General features: G+C 42.9%; 1 protein-coding gene across 2 annotated transcripts in view; it reads right to left on the minus strand.

Annotated features, from left to right (window-relative positions):
• The window catches only part of SNAP23 (synaptosome associated protein 23), a 95,449-nt gene extending 78,919 nt beyond the window's left edge, over nt 1-16,530 (minus strand). Inside the window, exon 1 of one of the 2 annotated variants that reach the window (XM_073610817.1) lies at nt 16,398-16,530. The gene's annotated coding sequence lies outside the window, so the exon portion shown is untranslated. Of the gene's footprint in view, nt 1-16,393 lie in introns of both variants that reach the window. The other variant, XM_073610816.1, reaches the window with a different exon arrangement.
• Between the last annotated feature and the right edge of the window lie 2,671 nt (nt 16,531-19,201).

Below are 19,201 nucleotides of genomic sequence, written 5' to 3' on the forward strand. Positions count from 1 at the left end.
ATTTGCACCAGGCACATGTGTGACCCCGGCCTCAGTCAGCTGTGTACACTTGGCATTTTTGGATCCACCTTTGGTTCATTTTACCAATTTAACCAGCTCTACAGGATGATTGCCAAAGACATTGTCAGCGGCATGAGTTTGGTTAATATGCTGTTTAAATATACACACACGCACACGAAAATGCACCAAATTAACGCCACAACAGATGTATCTGTACATTAACAAAAAGACATGTTTGGGAGAGAAAAAAAAAAATAATAAATAATAATGAAACAAAGGAAACATTCCTGGAGGGGTACAGAAAACTATTTTGATTTCAGTTTCTGATAGGTTGGTGTATTGGGTGGCACTGGGTAGACTGGAATTTGACACCTTAGGATTGTAGTTTACTGTAGAAGTATCTATGGAATGCTGTACAACTTGTGCAGGGGCCCCGATATGTACCATCTAAGTAGGTCAGTGAGGAGCAATGGAAATAGAAATCTTATGCACTTTATCACAATGTAATTTCATAACAAGTATGTACAGAATCCATGTCTTTCAGGTGTTATGAGCACTTTTTTTCTCAGAGATATAAAAGATGCTTGTACATGCTACAGGCTGGTTAAGTGTGAAAGGCAAATGCTATATTTTTGCACGTTTACTGCAGTGTACCTTTAATTTGCTGGTAAGTGTACCAGAATATGTTAAATCAACAAATTACAAAAGATAAGCCCTGTAAACAATGTATCGGATGTTCCTGTGCAGGAAAGGGGGTCAGATCCGGTGCTGGAATTAGGCCCACTTGCAAAAATGTTCTGCTTTACGTAGAAAGGCCAGTCTGTATTCCTGTAACACATACAGTGGGGACGGAAAGTATTCAGACCCCCTTAAATTTTTCACTCTTTGTTATATTGCAGCCATTTGCTAAAATCATTTAAAGTTCATTTTTTTCCTCATTAATGTACACACAGCACCCCATATTGACAGAAAAACACAGAATTGTTGACATTTTTGCAGATTTAGTAAAAAAGAAAAACTGAAATATCACATGGTCCTAAGTATTCAGACCCTTTGCTGTGACACTCATATTTAACTCAGGCGCTGTCCATTTTTTCTGATCATCCTTGAGATGGTTCTACACCTTCATTTGAGCCCAGCTGTGTTTGATTATACTGATTGGACTTGATTAGGAAAGCCACACATCTGTCTATATAAGACCTTACAGCTCACAGTGCATGTCAGAGCAAATGAGAATCATGAGGTCAAAGGAACTGCCTGAAGAGCTCAGAGACAGAATTGTGGCAAGGCACAGATCTGGCCAAGGTTACAAAAAAATTTCTGCTGCACTTAAGGTTCCTAAGAGCACAGTGGCCTCCATAATCCTTAAATGGAAGACGTTTGGTACGACCAGAACACTTCCTAGTTTTTCTTTTTTAATAAATCTGCAAAAATGTCAACAATTCTGTGTTTTTCTGTCAATATAGGGTGCTGTGTGTACATTGAGGAAAAAAAATGAACTTAAATGATTTTAGCAAATGGCTGCAATATAACAAAGAGTGAAAAATTTAAGGGGGTCTGAATACTTTCCATCCCCACTGTATGTGTATTGAATATCCTCATGCTAAGGTCCAGCATACTAAAAACAACAAGCAAAAACCAAACTGTCACATGACCAGGAGTAGCTTCAGATCAGGGACCAAAAGGAACAGAAAAGTCACAAGTGGCAAACTTTCATTAAAATAATCAGATTAGAAGAGTCAACCTGCTCAGGGCCAGTGTTCTTTTCTTAAAGCGGTTGTAAATTTTTTTTTTCCCCCATTTTTTGTATTAAAAAAAGCAAACATGTCATACTTACCTGCTCTGTGCAAATACGCTGCGCTCATGCACATCGCTAGATCAGATCGGGCTCAGGTAAGAAAAAGGGGGGCTGGGAAGGGGGTGCTGCAGCACAGAAGTTTTTCACCTTAATGCATAGATAAGCTGAAAAACCTTAAGGCTTTACAACCACGTTGGTTAAGTTCAGCCAAATACATTCCAGGTGCATTAAAAGAAAAAAAGTCATTCAATGTCTTATAGTTTGTTTTCTTTTTATAGCAGCCACAGCCTGAGTAGCAAAGCCTGTGCCAGCAACTACATAGTGGGACCTTTCTTCTCTGTGGGAAAGCACTGATCTCTCTACAGCGGTCCAACAAACCCCCTACTAAATCAGACCTATGGATATGCATTCAGCAAAATTAAATAGAGATATCCATCTCTGACTCAACAGAAGTTATGCCAGACCTCTGCAGAGAGCCCACTGCTTTCACAAGGTTTCTTCTCTGCAGCTGCTTTCAGGGGGACTAGCCTTTCTACCCAGGTTGTGGCTGCTTTTTAAAGAGAACAAACTGTGGGCCTTTGCACACCATTCTTATGCCAATTTAAACCTAACATTTCAATTGGGCTTTAAAGCAAGCCTGTGAGCGTACAAAAAATATTCTGCTGAAAGCTCTCTGCCATTAAAGAGCTCTTGTACTCACCTCTAGAGCCTTCATAGGGTGTTGGATGTCTGTGACCCTCACTGTGTGGTGGCTTCATCCTCTAACCTTTTCGGTCACAACTATGTCCCGCTTTCCTTGTACACTTGGTTCTGCCCAATTTACAATTTTATATCAACAGGGACAAAGTGAGAGAGGAGTGGTGGATGCTGCAAACACCATTCAATGGGTACCAAGACGCAAGAGCATGTGAGCTTCCAGTCACCACAAATCCAGGGCGTTTTAGGTCTCAATCACACGGATGGACACCTGAATGTTGCTGGAGGAGTGAATGCACACAATGGGGTTCATTTACTAAAGGCAAAAAGACTGTGCACTTTGAAAAGTGCAGTTGTTCCAGAGCTTTGTAAATGAGCAGAAGCTCTGCTGACTTCCATCAACCGATCCTGTGCAAGCAAAAAATGCTGTTTTTTTATTTTACTTGCACGTGATTGGATACCCTTTGCAAAGTGAAACATTGCCTCATTGGCAAAGCTCTGGAGCAACTGCACTTGCAGAGTGCAATTGCACTTTGCAAAGTGCACAGTCTATTTGTCTTTAGTAAATCGGCCCCAGTGTGTCAACAGCAGTGGTGTGTTCACCTATACAAATGAATGGGCAGCACCACCTTGTTTGTGAAAAGAGATGGTAAATCACTACTGTTAGGAAACTTCTAGTTTTTAACACCTAACAGCCACTAGTGAACAATAGTAAAAAAGAATAATCAATAAAGAATAATCTGTGATCAAATATAATATCAAAATGTGATCCAAAGAAGATACATTACAAAACAGTCACCACCTTGTTTGCATCAAATTGTTTATATGCGAACAGAGCCTCTGACAAAGCCCAAGACGCAGACAATTGTCGTCCAGGCATGTGTTTCTGGTCACAGATAAATAATAATAATAATAATAATAATAATAATAATAATAATAATAATAATAATAGGGCCATGGTGCAGAGTGATGTTGACTCCAGATGCAAAAATGTAGCCACCTCTAAAAGAATACAGTCTATCCCCTATCATTTGCTTGTCTGAACAAGGCTTTATAAAAAGGAGTAAATGTTCGTTTTCTTCAATGGTTTTTAAAGGAAAGATAGTCACCTGTACATAGGGAAATGTCACCAGTTTAGATCTTGAATTTTTATTTTTTTATTATTTTTTTAGCTATGAATTTTACAAGAAGATTATGTTAAAAGGAGCATTCTATGCATTGAGGTGAAAAACCTCTTGTAGTGCACCAGCCCCCCTTTTACTTACCTGAGCCCGATCCTTCCTGCGCCAGGGACAAGCACAACTGCTCCAGCCGGTGTCTCAGGTCCTGATGCAGGAGCCGGGGGGCACAGTCGAGTCCTTCTGTCTGTCAATGGATGCAACAGCAGAACACAGGAGCTTGCCCACACGGGTGCCCCAAGGGAGATCGCTTCACCGATGGGGCACTCGAGAAGAGGAGGAGCCAGGAGAGGAGGATCAGGGCCACTCTGTGCAAAACCAACTGCACAGAGAAAGCAAGTATGACTTTTTTTTTTGTAAACTAAACGTTTACATATCCTCTAAAGAGGAACTGCAGTCTGCTCACAAAATTTGTAATAAAAATATCTTTGCCATTCTGAAGCTTCCCTCCAACCACTTTGCTGCAGAAGTCTCTCTCCACTGTGTCTGGTTGCAATAATTTTAACTGAGGGCAGCTGAAGCTGCTGTCTGTTCAATTCCTGGACATACAAAGAGAGAGACAGAGAGACAGAGAGACAGAGAGACAGAGAGACAGAGAGACAGAGAGACAGAGAGACAGAGAGACAGAGAGACAGAGAGACAGAGAGACAGAGAGACAGAGAGACAGAGAGACAGAGAGACAGAGAGACAGAGAGACAGAGAGGCATGATGTCATAAGCCTAGGCTTTTTTACCAGACAGGAAACGGGCTGTATAAGGTATTTACTGGCAGAAAATCTCTGACTTACCTATAGGTAAGCCTTATTATAGGCTTACCTATAGGTACTGTAAATATCTCCTAAACGTCCACCATTTAATAGATATTTACTGTACATGCAACCAGCAACATCACTGGTGCATGCGCTCTGAAGGAACAGCCACCCTGTGCCATAAACTGCGGGAGTAACGACGTCGCAGCTCCGGCCAGTCACACAGCCGGAGTCTGTGAACCCGGAAGGAAGACAGCTGAAGATGGAAGCGCCAGCAGCTATGACATCTAGGTGCTAGAAGAGCTTCGCTATAACGCAAGTTTAACATAATGTGCTAGTATGTGATGCATATAGCACATTATGACATTACCTTGCAGGGTACAGAGAAAAAAAAAAAAAAAACACATCCAGCGGTTTACTATCGCTTTAACCGTTTGCTTGACAACACAAGCAACTGTGAGAGTTATCATTCACGGCATGCCTTGAATGTAACGGTTTTGGGGAAAAGTCAAATAGTTGGGTTTAGTTCCACCTTAAAAGAAAAGTCACTTTGTGACAATTCATTAAAGTCTGGATAAAAACAAATGATGCAGTGTGCTGTGATCAGTTCAGTAGCTCAGTTCCCCCCTTTGCACACCAGTGGCCGCACATGCAGCACGACTGCTGGTGTGAGCAACTACTAAAACTTAGACATTGCACATCACCCCAATATACTCATTTAAAAAAGAAAAGGAGAAACTGACAAATTGTTTTGAGATCACACACACACACACACACTATATATATATATATATATATATATATATATATATACACATACATATACACATATACAATTACAAAACAATGTGTGATACTAGAGAACCATAATGAGAGGAAAAAAAAAAAAAAACCCCCACACACATTTTCCACTCCTTAATCCTATATAACTGACACGCTATAATACTTAAACACAGAAGATATTTCCTTTAAAATTCTGATGAAGTGTGAGTGTACTGAGACTCCACCCTGCTCTCAGTGTTGTCATCACAGCTGCAGTCACAGCCAGGCCAACGCTGACCCCTATAAACTGAGGGCTCTACAGCTTGTGTGTTTAAAAGCTGGGGTTGTTATGTCCAATCCATTTTGCATACCACATAATGGGTCTTCAGTTTAGCTCTGCACAGTACTGTGAGTTTTAGCACTCTAGTGAGACTCCACCCTGCTCTCAGTGTTGTCATCACAGCTGCAGTCACAGCCAGGCCAACGCTGACCCCTATAAACCGAGGGCACAATACAGCTCACACGATAATCCCTTAAACTCTTTAGGCTAAATTTTGACTCTTGCGCCCCCCCCCCCCCAAAGTCGTGCGATTTACAGTGCGACTTTGAAATGTGATTTTTTTTTAATGCAATTTCATGCAACCAAGTCGGAACAAAGTAGTGCATAAACCTTTTTTTGGAGTCACTGCGACTTGAGTCGCACCAAATAGAACGGGGACCATTAAAATACATGGGTTTTGACTTGTGCGACTTGACACGTGTCAAGTCGCACAACAACTCACAGTAGTGGAAACAGAGCCTTACTGAAGCCACACAAGACAAGCAGAGCACGTTTCTTTATAAACAGGAACCTTTCGACAACATTTCTGATGTAGTGAAGACTACAAAATGCACCAATTTTAAAAGTGACAGTAAACGCTTGGGCGCTTTTAACCCTTTTTTCGGCCACTAGCAGGGGGTTAAAAACGCCGCTCTTTACCGCTAACACTGGGCACTTTCAGTGTGAAAGTAGCCTAAAAAGGTATCAGTCAGGAGAAGGGTACAAAAGAATTTCCAAGGCACTAGATATACCATGGAATACAGTGAAGACAGTCGTCATCAAGTGGAGGAAATACGGCGGCACAACAGTGACATTACCAAGAACTGGACTTCCCTCCAAAATTGATAAGAAAGACTGCTAAGAGGCCTACAGCAACATTAAAGGAGCTGCAGGAACATCTGGCAAGTACCGGCTGTGTGGAACATGTGACAACAATCTCCCGTATTCTCCATATGTCTGGGCTATGGGGTAGTGGCAAGACGAAAGCCTTTTCTTAAGAAAAACATCCAAGCCCGACTAAATTTTGCAAAAACACATCTAAAGTCTCCCAAAAGCATGTGGGAAAATATGTTATGGTCTGATGAAATCAAAGCTGAACTTTTTGGCCATAATTCCAAAAGATATGTTTGGCGCAAAAACAACACTGCAAACAACACCATACCAACAGTGAAGCATGGTGGTGGCAGCATCATGCTTTGGGGCTTTTTTTCAGCTGGAACAGGGGCCTTAGTCAAGGTAGAGGAAATTATGAACAGTTCTGTTCAGTTCTAAATTAGTCTGATGCCGAAAGTTGAATAATGCCCTGCTCACTGCCCTCCACAGACTGGAGAATCCAAAGCACTGAAACATGTAAAAGACAGAAGGCGCGTGGACCTAGCGCATTATCCTCAAATGTTTTATTCATGTACAAAGACAGATAGTACAGGGGGTCCCCGACTTACGAACAACTCCTACTTACGAACGGGGCCCGAATGACGTCACTGCCGGCCGAATCTTCCTCTCCTTGCTTGACTGAGCCGTTCCTCCGTTCCTGGCCTGCCCATCCACAGGCCTGGTACGGTCCGGTGGCCTGCCAGGCCGCTAAAACTGCCCGTCGTGGCCGCGGCCTAGTGAAGCCTCCAGGATCCCCGGTCTTTCCTGCGCCGCTGCCCCGCCGAGGTGCACTGCGGCCGGCCTGCCCGGACTCAGACACTGCTGCTGTCTCCATCCATCTCCCTGCTGTGCCATCACACATCAGCTCCCCTCTCTCTGGTGTCTCCTGTCCCTGCTGCCATGTAAACAGTGAGAGGGGAGAGCTGTGCTGTGCTGTGGAAATCTAGCACAGTGCTGGGACTCCTGTTTTGGAGGTGACAGGGTCAATAAAGAGAACCTGTCACCTCCAATTGCTATCACACAGGGAATTGTTTTCTCCTGTGTGATAGCAATAAAGTTTAAATGAAAAAAAATTGATAAAAATTAAAAAAAAAAAAAAAAAAAAATAAGAAATACAGTAATAATTAAATTAATAAAATAAAAAAGAATTAAAAAAGGAAAGAATAAGAATAAGAAAAATATTAAAAATAAAAAAATTATACAAAAATAAAAGACTGAATGTGCACTGAAAAAAAAAAGGTACTGTTCCGACTTACAAACAAATTCGACTTAAGAACAAACCTACAATCCCTATCTTGTTCGTAACCCGGGGACCCCCTGTATACTCACAAACATAGACTTGAATAAAAGTATATCACAGTATTCCTCCACATGGGTCCATGAAACTGTCCCCATTACATGGTACTGTCCTGTAGAGACATGGGCTAATGCGTTTCAAGGGGTTCCCGTTCTTCACAGCCTTTCAGACAGGTCTAGTCTGTTGGCTTATATGTGGTGTACTGGATTGATGGTACCAGCCCTGCCCGCCCCATGGCTGTGGACAAACACCCTACCAATGACAACACATCACATCTTTATTAGCTCCATAGTTAAAACATGTTGTTAATGGGACAGATTCTCCCACCTGAGCTGTGGATCTCTGCAGCTCCTCCAGAGTTACCATGGGCCTCTTGGCTGCTTCTCTGATTAATGCTCTCCTTGCCCGGCCTGTCAGTTTAGGTGGACGGCCATGGTCTTGGTAGGTTTGCAGTTGTGTCATACTCTTTCCATTTTCAGATGATGGATTGAACAGTGCTCCGTGAGATGTTCAAAGCTTGGGATATTTATTTTATTGTTTTTTTAATATAACCTAACCCCGCTTTAAACTTCTCCATAACTTTATCCATGACCTGTCTGGTGTGTTCCTTGACCTTCATGATGCTGTTTGTTCACTAAGGTTTTCTAACAAACCTATGAGGGCTTCACAGAACTCTTTATACTGAGATTAAATTACACACAGGTGGACTCTTAATCAGGTGACTTCTGAAGGCAATTGGTTCTACTAGATTTTTAGCTATGGGTATCAGAGTAAGGGGGCTGAATACAAATCCATGCCACACTTTTCAGACAAATCAAAGCGTTTCATTTTGAAAGACTTGTGTGTGCACACTTTAGTTTTTCGTTTATTTGTGTATAATCATTTTTGTATTCCTAACAAAAAAAAACAAAAAGGGGGGAAGAGGTTTGGGATCTGAGGATATTACAAGTAGACAGAAAAAAAAAAAAAAAAAAAAAAAAAACACACAGCAAGAAACAATTAAAAACAGATGACGGAACCATTACATAGTAGCTGTGCATGGATTATTTTTGGAGAATAAGGATATCACTTTAATAACAATGATAAACACCAGAACATGGTGATCAATGCTTTAGCTTCAGGATGATAAGCCACTACCAATATCCATCTAGTCCAACAAACAATTTAAATCATTCGGAAATATCACCAAATAACAATAGTACTGAAGGACTGACACCTTTTTAGGCTCCATTCACATTAGCACATCTCCAAAAATCGCATGATTTCCAGTGCGACTTTGATGCAACTTTTTGTCTGACTTTGATCCAACTTTATATTGTCTGGACCAAAGTCTCAAAGTAGTGTGGGCACCTTTTCAAAGTTGGTGCGACTTTAAGTCGCACCGATTTGAACAGGTGCCATGGAAAAGAATGGGTTGCAACTTTGATGTACAAAGTCACAAAAGTGTGAATGGAGCCTAATTGTCAATACTTCATACTAGATCCAAAGGCAGCTATCATAATAATTTCAGGCATCGGTATGTTTTAACGTAGTTATATTGATCCTAGCTGGACCAATGCAACTATGTATGTAGAGTAGACACTGCTACTTCAGTGATCTTCCTTTGCTTCTGGGGTCTCCTGCATTGTGTTCACAGTAGGAGGCCACTCGGCACGGTCCCCATTCTGAGCATGCTTTGCATTTTCTGAATGAATGCAAAGCATTCTTGGATTGGATGAGGTGGAGAGGCAGAGCAGTGACATCCCATCATCGCGTTCAATGAGAGAATTTTTCACATTCATTCAGAAAGTGCAAATTCCTCTGAAAGGCACTTCTGCATGGGACTGGAAGCAAGTGGTGGTGTCTACTTCAGTGATTTCCTGCTTCCAGGGGCATCAGCCAGGACCAATATAACTGTGTACAACATACCAATTCTTGGAATTATTCTTTAACACTTGCCCCACTGGAGTTCCAACTTTTTGTCCAAATCCAATTCTTGATACATGAGAACATAATGCCTAACATGCAAACACTACAGTCATTCACATCTGACGAATTTATGTAATTCACTTGCTACAATGGGTTGCATGCCTTGTTTGAGCAGGAAATGTCAGTCAGTTTAAACTATTTATCTATAAAAAAAAAAAAAAAAAAAAAAAGTTTCAGGATACAATAATATAGTGTTTGAAAAAAAAAAAAAACACAGGAAGTACACACACACACAGTATATTGCATACTTTAATAAATTATCTACCTCCTCTAGTCCTGATCAAAAATGGAAGACCAGAGTAAACCTCTTTTTTTAAGAGGAATCTGGAGGGGGGGGGGGCTCATTGCCAACTTTGAGGAACTACTTAAAGGAAACCTGTACTGAGAGATATAAGGAAGTTGACTTTACTCCCCTCAGTGATGGCAAACAGCTCTCATAAAGAGATACAGTGGCTGAAAAATCCTCAGCTTTTGACAGACTTCTATGTGTAAAAGAAAATGAATAAATCCTGGGAAGACAATTTTTTTTTTTTTTTTTTTTTTAGAAAGAAACACCGGTGAAGCAAATACCTTACTCCAAGTAATAGCAAAAAAGGCATGGGAAAAAAAAAAAAAAAAAAAAGAAGGGGGACTTTGGGTGCTTCCTCACTCTAAATCAATCCAAATTTGCTGCTCGATAACCACCCTCCCTGGAAGTAAAGTTCCTGTCATTTTTTTGTTTATTAAAAGTCAGTAGCTACAAAAAGTATATCTGCAGACTTTTATTAAACACACTCCCCTGTCACACGGTCCAGCGATGTGGTCGCCCAAACCCTTGTTTCTCGTCCTCTCCTTGGTTTCACAGCCAGGTGCGCACTGCGTCTCCTCAATGGCTGGGCAATCTTCTGGGGACCTGTGATGTGTCCCAGAGGATTGCAGGGAGAGAGGGGGAAATGAGAACTTCCACTCGGATGGCCTAGGCAGCCTGAGCGAGAGTGGGTACCTGTAAAAACTAGGTACCCACTCCCCCCCAAAAGAAAAAAAAAAAAAAAAATTTACATGCCAAAGCAGAACTTCCTCTCTTGGGTGAAGCTCTGCTTGCAATAGACAACGGGTGGGTATGCCTGTGGCAAAATGTACCCAACATGTAGTGATCGATGACCTTGCTACATGCCAAACCTGACACATTCACGTGAACGGGAAAGTGCTGCAAACGCAGAATGCACATGGTTGTTTGTCGTTGGTCAGCAGAATTGGAGTTAAAACAGGCGGTAAGGAGGTGTCACACATTGCTTTCTCACGGTCTGTCAATTGTCTCTGAAGTGTGATCTGAACTTCCTTCAGATGACGCGACTTAAAAACAATTTGAAAAAAAAAATACCATTAGTCATGTAGGTCTTTCAATCCCCATCATTAGGGTACATATATTCCCATTTGAATGTTCTCATATCAGCCTTGTATCGATGAATTATAAGATTCTTGTCTATAAGAAAATATATAGGATCGGAGATGACCAAAAGATACTAATAAACATAGCATGTCACTGAATGGACAAGACCGCGCAAGTAGAATGTCCAAAAATATGCGTGCAGCAATATGTCCTGGAGCATATATGCAATAGTAGAATATCCTGATATAAATAATGGCATCAAAGTGCTTTTGAAGCTCTGAAGAACGATCAGGAACTTTTATCAGACAATAAATCCTGGAGTATGCATGAAGTAATAAATGGCAAAATATCTTAGAACATGTATGCAGATAGTCAATAGCATCAAGGTGCAGCAGTATAACCTGGAGCATGCGTGAAGCAATGCAAATATGTCCTGCAGCATATATGCAACATGGTGCTTGAAGACACCCTTGTGTCTAGAGTGATAAAAACCTGGGTTGGATTTTCCTACACAACTAACACAATCCCTCCTAAGGCCAGGTTCACATTGCTGTGCTGCAGTTTGGCTGCCGTGCGGGTGTACCCATGGTTTATGTGCGTTTTACCTACGGTTTTAGTCCATTTCTATTAGGGCCCACGTTTTTCTGACACATTTTCTGAAAATGCACCAAAGGAGCAGCATGCAGGAGTTTTGTTGTGCTTTCAGAAGAGGCAACACAACCCATGTATCAGGTACACCCCAGGACCAAACCGCAGTGCAGCAGTGTGAACTCAGCAAATGGGAGTATTCTCCACTCCTATACAAATGGATGTATACAGTCATTTACATCTGTCATCATCTGTACATGAAGGGCGAAAAAAGGCTTGGCTGTAAGATCATTCATGCACAAATTTAAAAGGGAGCCAGTCAGAAGTTGCAAGCTCCACAACTGTCACTTTTTACTTTACAAATCCTAGACTGGAACAAATACAAGTATATTGGGTGTCTTGAGCCTTCAAATGCTACCAGCCAGGGTATCTCTCATATGGTCACCTGAGAAGTTCCTTCAAACTCCTTCCTCTGCCCCATGGCATGCTTAGCATTCAAATCTATTGTATCCTAATTTGTGACATTTATAAGAAAAAGTACGAAGGAAACAAAAGGTTTTTGCCCACAGCAATCAGGTCCTAGCTTTAATTTCCCAATTTGCAAAAAAAGAAAATGAAAGCAAAAATCTGGATCTGGGCTGAGCAGACTCCAGAATACACCCAGCCAATGTTCCTCTCCATGCTATTGCCGTCTATAGAAGCAAATGTTCACTGGCTACCCCAACATCCCCATTAGCTTCTAGTCTTCCCAGGCTGATCTCTGCCATCATGATTTCCAGCCCTAATTTTGGTTTTCCTGGTTTCCAAAGGACATTCTAAAAGTAGAGAAAAAGAACCAAAAAAAGGAATAAGATGGATTCATCTGCCATTAGTGAAAATGGCCTCCAAGAGAGGAACGGGGAGGTAAAAAAAAAAAAAAAGTATGCAAAGAATAAAAGCCTGCAATTATCTATAAGTATCTGTCTGTAGACTGTCATTACTAAACATTTCTTAGCCTCTGTTCACACCACTGCGGCTTTGAAATCATGCTACTCAATTTCAAAAATGCACATCAGTGCGATATGCACTGCCAATTTCATTGCGACTTCATACAAGAGAAATCTATGCACGTTGCAATGAAATCCGCAAAAAGTAGTGCAGGAACCTGAGTCATGGCAACATGAATGGTTCCATTGTTGACGATGGGGTGCGATTTGTCATGCGATTTGGAACTGTCAAATCACATGACCAATCGCACCTGTGTGAACGAAAGGTACCTTTGTTTCAACCCAATCTGATAGGCTGTAGGATGGATAGGGGCTGGTACGCATTACATGACCCCCTCGGGGGTAGCGGGAGAAGAATCTCTTGACTTTCCAAGCAGAATGTTGATATTTACGTACAAAGAAGCAAGCTGTATGTAGGCAACAGTTGGCACTCTGAGGACACAGGCTTGGTTTAGTGTCTGTGGTGAGGAGTTGATCTGCAGGTTGCCTGCTCACTATGTTCTCAAGAATATTTATTTCTATTACAGGCACTCTGTCAATCTAAAAACACCAACATAGCGCACACTGTAGCGACTCTGGAAAGATGAGTTACCAAGGTTACATGTGCTCACAGGCTGTCTACCCAGTAACAAAGAATTTCTTTTTTGTAAAAGTGGAAAAGACTTCTAATGAAAAAGAGGAATCATCAGAACATCTTTACATAAACATCAAATTACATCCTCCCAGGCAATTCCCTGGTCTTTCCAAATTCTGATCCAAAAGAATAAACGTTTCCACAGACAGTCCCAGGTCTATGAACTAGCAATAGCTGCTAATATACAGATCTCCTTTTCCTTGATGGATTTTTTTTTTTTTTTTTTTTATTGAAATCAACGTAAACTGATGAAAACAAAGGTCTACACATGTGTTAAAGGCTAAGTTCACTACTTCCAGAAAATAACCCATCCAGTCATAGGGGCTGCAGCAGATATTAAAATAAAATACTGTGCAGCTTTATAAAAAGTTTATATATTTCATTGTCATACCTGTGGGCCATTTGGACCCCCCAGAAGACTGGCCAAAAAAAAAAACTCCAAGTTAGCAATCCCCACATCCCGCCTTGTTGATTGGGTATACAAAAGGTAAAATTTGAACTACTTTCTCCTCAAGTTCACACTGATGTGGATTTTAAATTGTGCAAGTTCAACGGAACTCGCACGATTATCAACTGGCAATACAGTCCGACTTCGGGGGCGATTTGACAGACATCTGAGCGGGTTCATGTACAGATGTCTATTCAAATCGCCCCTGAAGTTGTCAAAAGTAGTACAGGAACTAATTTTGGGAATAGCTGAGGCGCCGCAAAGTCGGCATCGCACCAATTTGAACAGTGCTATTGCCGGCAATAGCTGCTGATTTGGCATGCGATTTGACTTGTCAAATCGGCCCGATGTGAAGGTAGGCCCCGTGTGCAAAACGCAGTGCGAGTTGCAGAATCTGGTGTGGACAAAAAAAAAAGTCATGCACGAGTTTGATGCAAATGAGGTGTAATTTGAGCCATACATTCTGTATGGCTCAAATTGCACTGCTGCATGTGATTTGAACAGGAATGCAAGCAGTCTCTCATTCTTTTTCATATACCATACCTGGATGGAGTCAGGGGTGGGTAGGTTTAAACAGACACCAGTCCATTTAAGCACTTCCGGACCGCCCACCTTCGTTATACATCTGTATTTTGAAGAGGAGTATCGTTATGGCAGCAGCTAGCTGCCATAACCCCGGTATCTTCTTCTTCAGTGGGCAGTCCGCTTCAAGATAAGAGTGGTCTCTGCGGCGGATTCACAGCGAGATCACTTTTATCGGCGGCGGGAGAGGGCCCCCCCCCCTCCCGGTGCTCTCCGCCGCTTACCGGAGCCGTCAGCAGTGCCGTAGGTGATCGGTTCCCTAGCCTGACATGGAGATGAATAAGGGGAAGATGGCCCCCACCCGTCTCCATATCATTGCAGGGCGGAAGTGATGTCAAAACGTCACTTCCACCCATAGCTCTTAAAAGGGCCATTTTTTTTTTTTTTTTTTTGTATTTGACAAATGACAATTTATTTTTTTAATTGAATTTTAGTGTAAATATGAGATCTGAGGTCTTTTTGACCCCAGATCTCATATTTAAGAGGTCCTGCCATGCTTTTTTTTCTATTACAAGGGATGTTTACATTCCTTGCAATAGGAATAAAAGTGACACTTTTTTTTTTTTAAAGAACAGTGTAAAAATAAAAAATAAATGGTAAAATAAATAAGGAAAAAAAAAGCCGGCGCAATTTTGAAGCGTGACATATTGGGTATCAATTTGCTCAGCGTAACATTATCTTTCACAATATAAAAAAAAAAAAAAATAAAAAATTGGGCTAACTTTACTGTTTTTTTTTTTTAATTAAAAAAAAATTGTATTTTCTCAAAAAAAAAAAAAAAAGTGCACTTGTAAGACCGCTGCGCAAATATGGTGTGACAGAAAGTATTGCAATGACCGCCATTTTATTCTCTAGGGTGTTAGAAAAACAAATGTATAATGTTTGGGGGTTTTAAGTAATTTTCTAGCAAAAAAAACAAAACAGTTTTTAACTTGTAAACAAATCTCAGAAAGAGGCTCGGTCCTTAAGTGGTTAATCTGCCTGCTTATAGAACTGCATGGAGCTTCTGATCAAGTCCTCCTGAAAAACTGATAGGTGGACCCACTTACCCTGTGTGAATGGGCCCTAAAGAATATGCAAAGTGTAGTCATCCTTTTTGCCCCTGTACCCTGACCACACACACACAGATCTGTACTCACTGACATTCCTCACATGTAGTGGATGTTTACATTCAACAGCCCATAGAGCCATTACAGGTCTGCCTGTGTCCGCCACACACTGAATGGGCACAGATGTTAAAAAAAAAAAAAAAAAATTCTGTCCTGTTCAGCTCAGATTCAACAGAAGATCTGATCACACCCATGTGAAGAAGTCCTTAGGCCCCATTCATACTAGGCCTGCCGGGAATGTGTTCCCACCCAGTCATACAACACTCATAAGGCATCCCATTCACTTGAACAGACGGCCCGCCACATGACTCCGTACATTTTGGCTGTTTTTGGGGCATCAGTAAGAATGAATGGCACCGCAGTCAATCTTCACACATTTTTGGAACACACAGCTGTGTCTGGGGCCCCGGAGTGCCGGTTTACAAATACCAAATAGCGTGTCTCCGGGTAAAACATTTTTTGTTGTCTTGGATGGAGTGAGGGAGGGTTTTGTATTGCTGTCAGTGTCCCCATTGTGGAGATTCCGCTCTCTATTTGTTCCGGTGTCACCAAGAAAGAAAGTGAAATCCCAAAATTGTGGCAATGTCCCCAGAACTAGAGGGGGGAGGGGACTCCCGCTCCGGGGACACAACTTCTCTCACTTTGAGGGATTTCCACTGACTTCCTGTGGGGTCTATGGGACAGGAAGTGAAGGGAAGTTTACACCAATGGTATATACACAAAAACCTGAATATCCTAAGAGGGATTTTAACTTCCCTACTCCACCCAAAACCAAATGGAGTTCTGGCCACATACAGACGTTAGAGACAAATAAGAATGATTACAGATTATTGTATGGAGTCCCCAATATGGGCCAGAGAAGTCGGTGAGCTCTGCAGAGAGGACGGGGAGTGTCCTCTGTACACCCCAATACTCCGGGTAGGAGTGTGCCGAGTATACACCCCCCTTATGTCTGACACAACTGAAGAACTACAATTGTCAGCCCTTCTATTCCAGGACTTCTACACCAGTATCAGCCCGGGTACACCGCACACTCACCGACCTCCCTAATCCGATACAGGCCCCGCCGCTTCCCGGTACCGCCGTCCTCCTCAGAGTTCACACCGGAAACTACCACACAACTTCTACCAGACTCTGCCCGGACACACACACGCCCACCGTGCTCACTTCTACCCAATCAGGCAGACGCTGCCCTGACATACACACGCCCATCATGCTCACTTTTACCCAATCAAGCAGACGCTACCCCGACCTAGACACGCCCACCGTGCGCACTTCTATCCAATCAGACAGACTCTGCCCGGACAAACACACACACACGCCCACCGTGCTCACGTTCACTCAATCAGGCACCGTGCCCGGACAAAGACACGCCCACCATGCTCACTTCTACCCAACCAGGCCGACCCTGCCCGGACTTAGACACGCCCACCGTGCTCACTTCTACCCAACTTCTGTCCGGGGCACAGACACGCCCACCGTGCTCACTTCTAAACAAATGTTAACCTGCTGGCTAATGTGCCAATAGCACAGTGAGTGGCTCCGGCTGTCTGTCTCAACACACGGTCGAGCTTGTCATTGGCTGCTGCAACATTAGGGGGCGGGGAGATGCCTGGAAGATGACGTGCAGCTCTGAAGTGTCATCAGAGTGATTAGTGTATCCTGGGTAAGATGGAGAAGTTGTGGGCGGGGTTCATTTTCCACTATCAGTATATTCCTCTTTCTTTTATAAGGCATGCTGGAGAGCACACAAGGAAGGAATTAAAGTGTTACTAAAACCACAACAGTAACATCAGTCTGTATATACAGCATAGCATGCTTGTTATGCTCACTATGGAACTTAAGGGGTTAATCCTCCGCATTGTGTAAAAATGCTCTTTGATCCTGTATGCATAGTTGCCAACAGTCCCGATTTTCCCGGGACAATCCAGATTTTGGGACCCTCGTCCTGATTGGAGGCTGTCCCGAATCGGGATTTTCCATAAGGAAAATCGGGAATGTTGTTTTTTTTTTGTTTTTGGAGCAGCGGGCTCCAGCAAAATGGCAGCCGGCGCCGCCGCTCTATCTTCCCCTAGTGCTGAGTGGAGAGAGGAAGGGGGCTCGATCCGTGCAGCCAATGAAGCGGCTTCTTTAGCTGCACGGCCCCTCCCCTCTCCACTGAAGCAAGCAAAAGACACGGCGCCATCGCCGTGTCTTGCTGAAAGTTCCCCAGCCCCGTACTGCGCAAGCGCTGCATCTGCGCAGTACAGGGGGTCCTCCATTGCCGAGGGGAACTTTCTCGGCAGAACACCGGCCGCTCCTGCACTGAGCGGGGGCCGGGCTGCATTGAGGGGGGCTGCACTGAGGGGGGGTCTGCACTAATAGAGGGGGGGCTGCACTAACTGGGGGGGGGGTCTGCACTAATAGAGGGGGGCTGAACTGAGGGGGGGGGTCTGCACTAATTGAGGGGAGGTCTTCACTAATAGAGGGGGGCTGCACTGAGGGGGGTCTGCACTAATGGGGGGGGCTGCACTAATAGAGGAGGGGCTGCACTGAGGGGGGGTCTGCACTAATAGAGGGGGGGTCTGCACTGATGGAGGGGGTCTGTACTGATGGAGGGGGTCTATACAGACTCGGGGGCACCTGATGCAAGGACAGACTCTGCCGGGGGCACCTGATGCAAGGACAGACTCTGCTGGTGGCAGGCGACGTGGCTAGTGACACGCTCAGGGATCTCACTGATTCGGCATTATGGTGAGTTGAATGATTTAATCTTATATTACAATGTAATAATAGAAATAATGCGCTTCAATCATCCTGACACCATAACAACCATGGTGCCGGGATGATTGAAGCGTTAACACCAGATGTTTGGAGTATCTTTATCTGCTGATTGTTAAACTTTCTAGAATACACATATTTCTATTGTGTAGGATCTGGGGCTGCTGTCCCGTCATTTCCCTCTCCCCCTTTCCTTCTCCCCCTTTCCCTCTCCATCCCTCATTCATCTCAGACTCTAACCACACCCTCTTGAGCCATGCCCATTTAAGCCATGCCCACTTTCACGTAAGCCATGCCCATTTTTCGAAGCGCGCCACACTTACAAATTTTTTGCTAAGCCACGCCTACAAACGAATGCCCCACCCCCTAATTATTGTACGGCTCCACCTACAGCCAAAAAAGTGTCCCACATATTTTTTTTTCAATGTTGACAACTATGCTGTATGCATAGAGCCTCCTCTGCCTGCACTGACTATCTGGGGAAGGCCAGCTAACACACAGGAAGGGTAGCCAACCTGCACATGCTCAGTTGTGTCTTTTATGTTGGAGAGAACATTTACTTGTTCTCAGAGATAGCCAGGTGACATGATATTGACATCACACATGTGGGCGTGTATGCAGGCTGTAGTGGAAATCTCCTCCTACCTGAACTCAGCACTGGAGAAACTGTACAGTTTATAATGTAACCATGATATATAGATAAGCCAAAAAGGTATATAGTGGCAGTATTTTAATGTAAAAAGCAGATTTATAAGCTGGGGGGGGGGGACTATTTCCATATTACTGGGTTTAGGAACACTTTACTTTTTCAGTGTTCTGGCACTTTCCTAGCATTGTACAAAGGCAGAATAAAGACACAAGTCCATCCAGTTCAACTAAAGGATAAAAGTACATAAATACATTGAAAATCTCCATATACAGAACACTATACACATAACTGATCTAGAAGAAGGCAAAAACATCTTATAAAGTGTAGTGCAATGTACCCCATGTACAAGTTCGCGGAATACACAAAAAACACGTCATTGCGCTTGCGGTGAGATTCGTTGTTAATGACACCCCAAATATGCGATTTGATGCGTAAAA

This window comes from Aquarana catesbeiana, linkage group LG13 (assembly GCF_042186555.1).
Source record: "Aquarana catesbeiana isolate 2022-GZ linkage group LG13, ASM4218655v1, whole genome shotgun sequence".
NCBI lineage: Eukaryota > Metazoa > Chordata > Amphibia > Anura > Ranidae > Aquarana > Aquarana catesbeiana.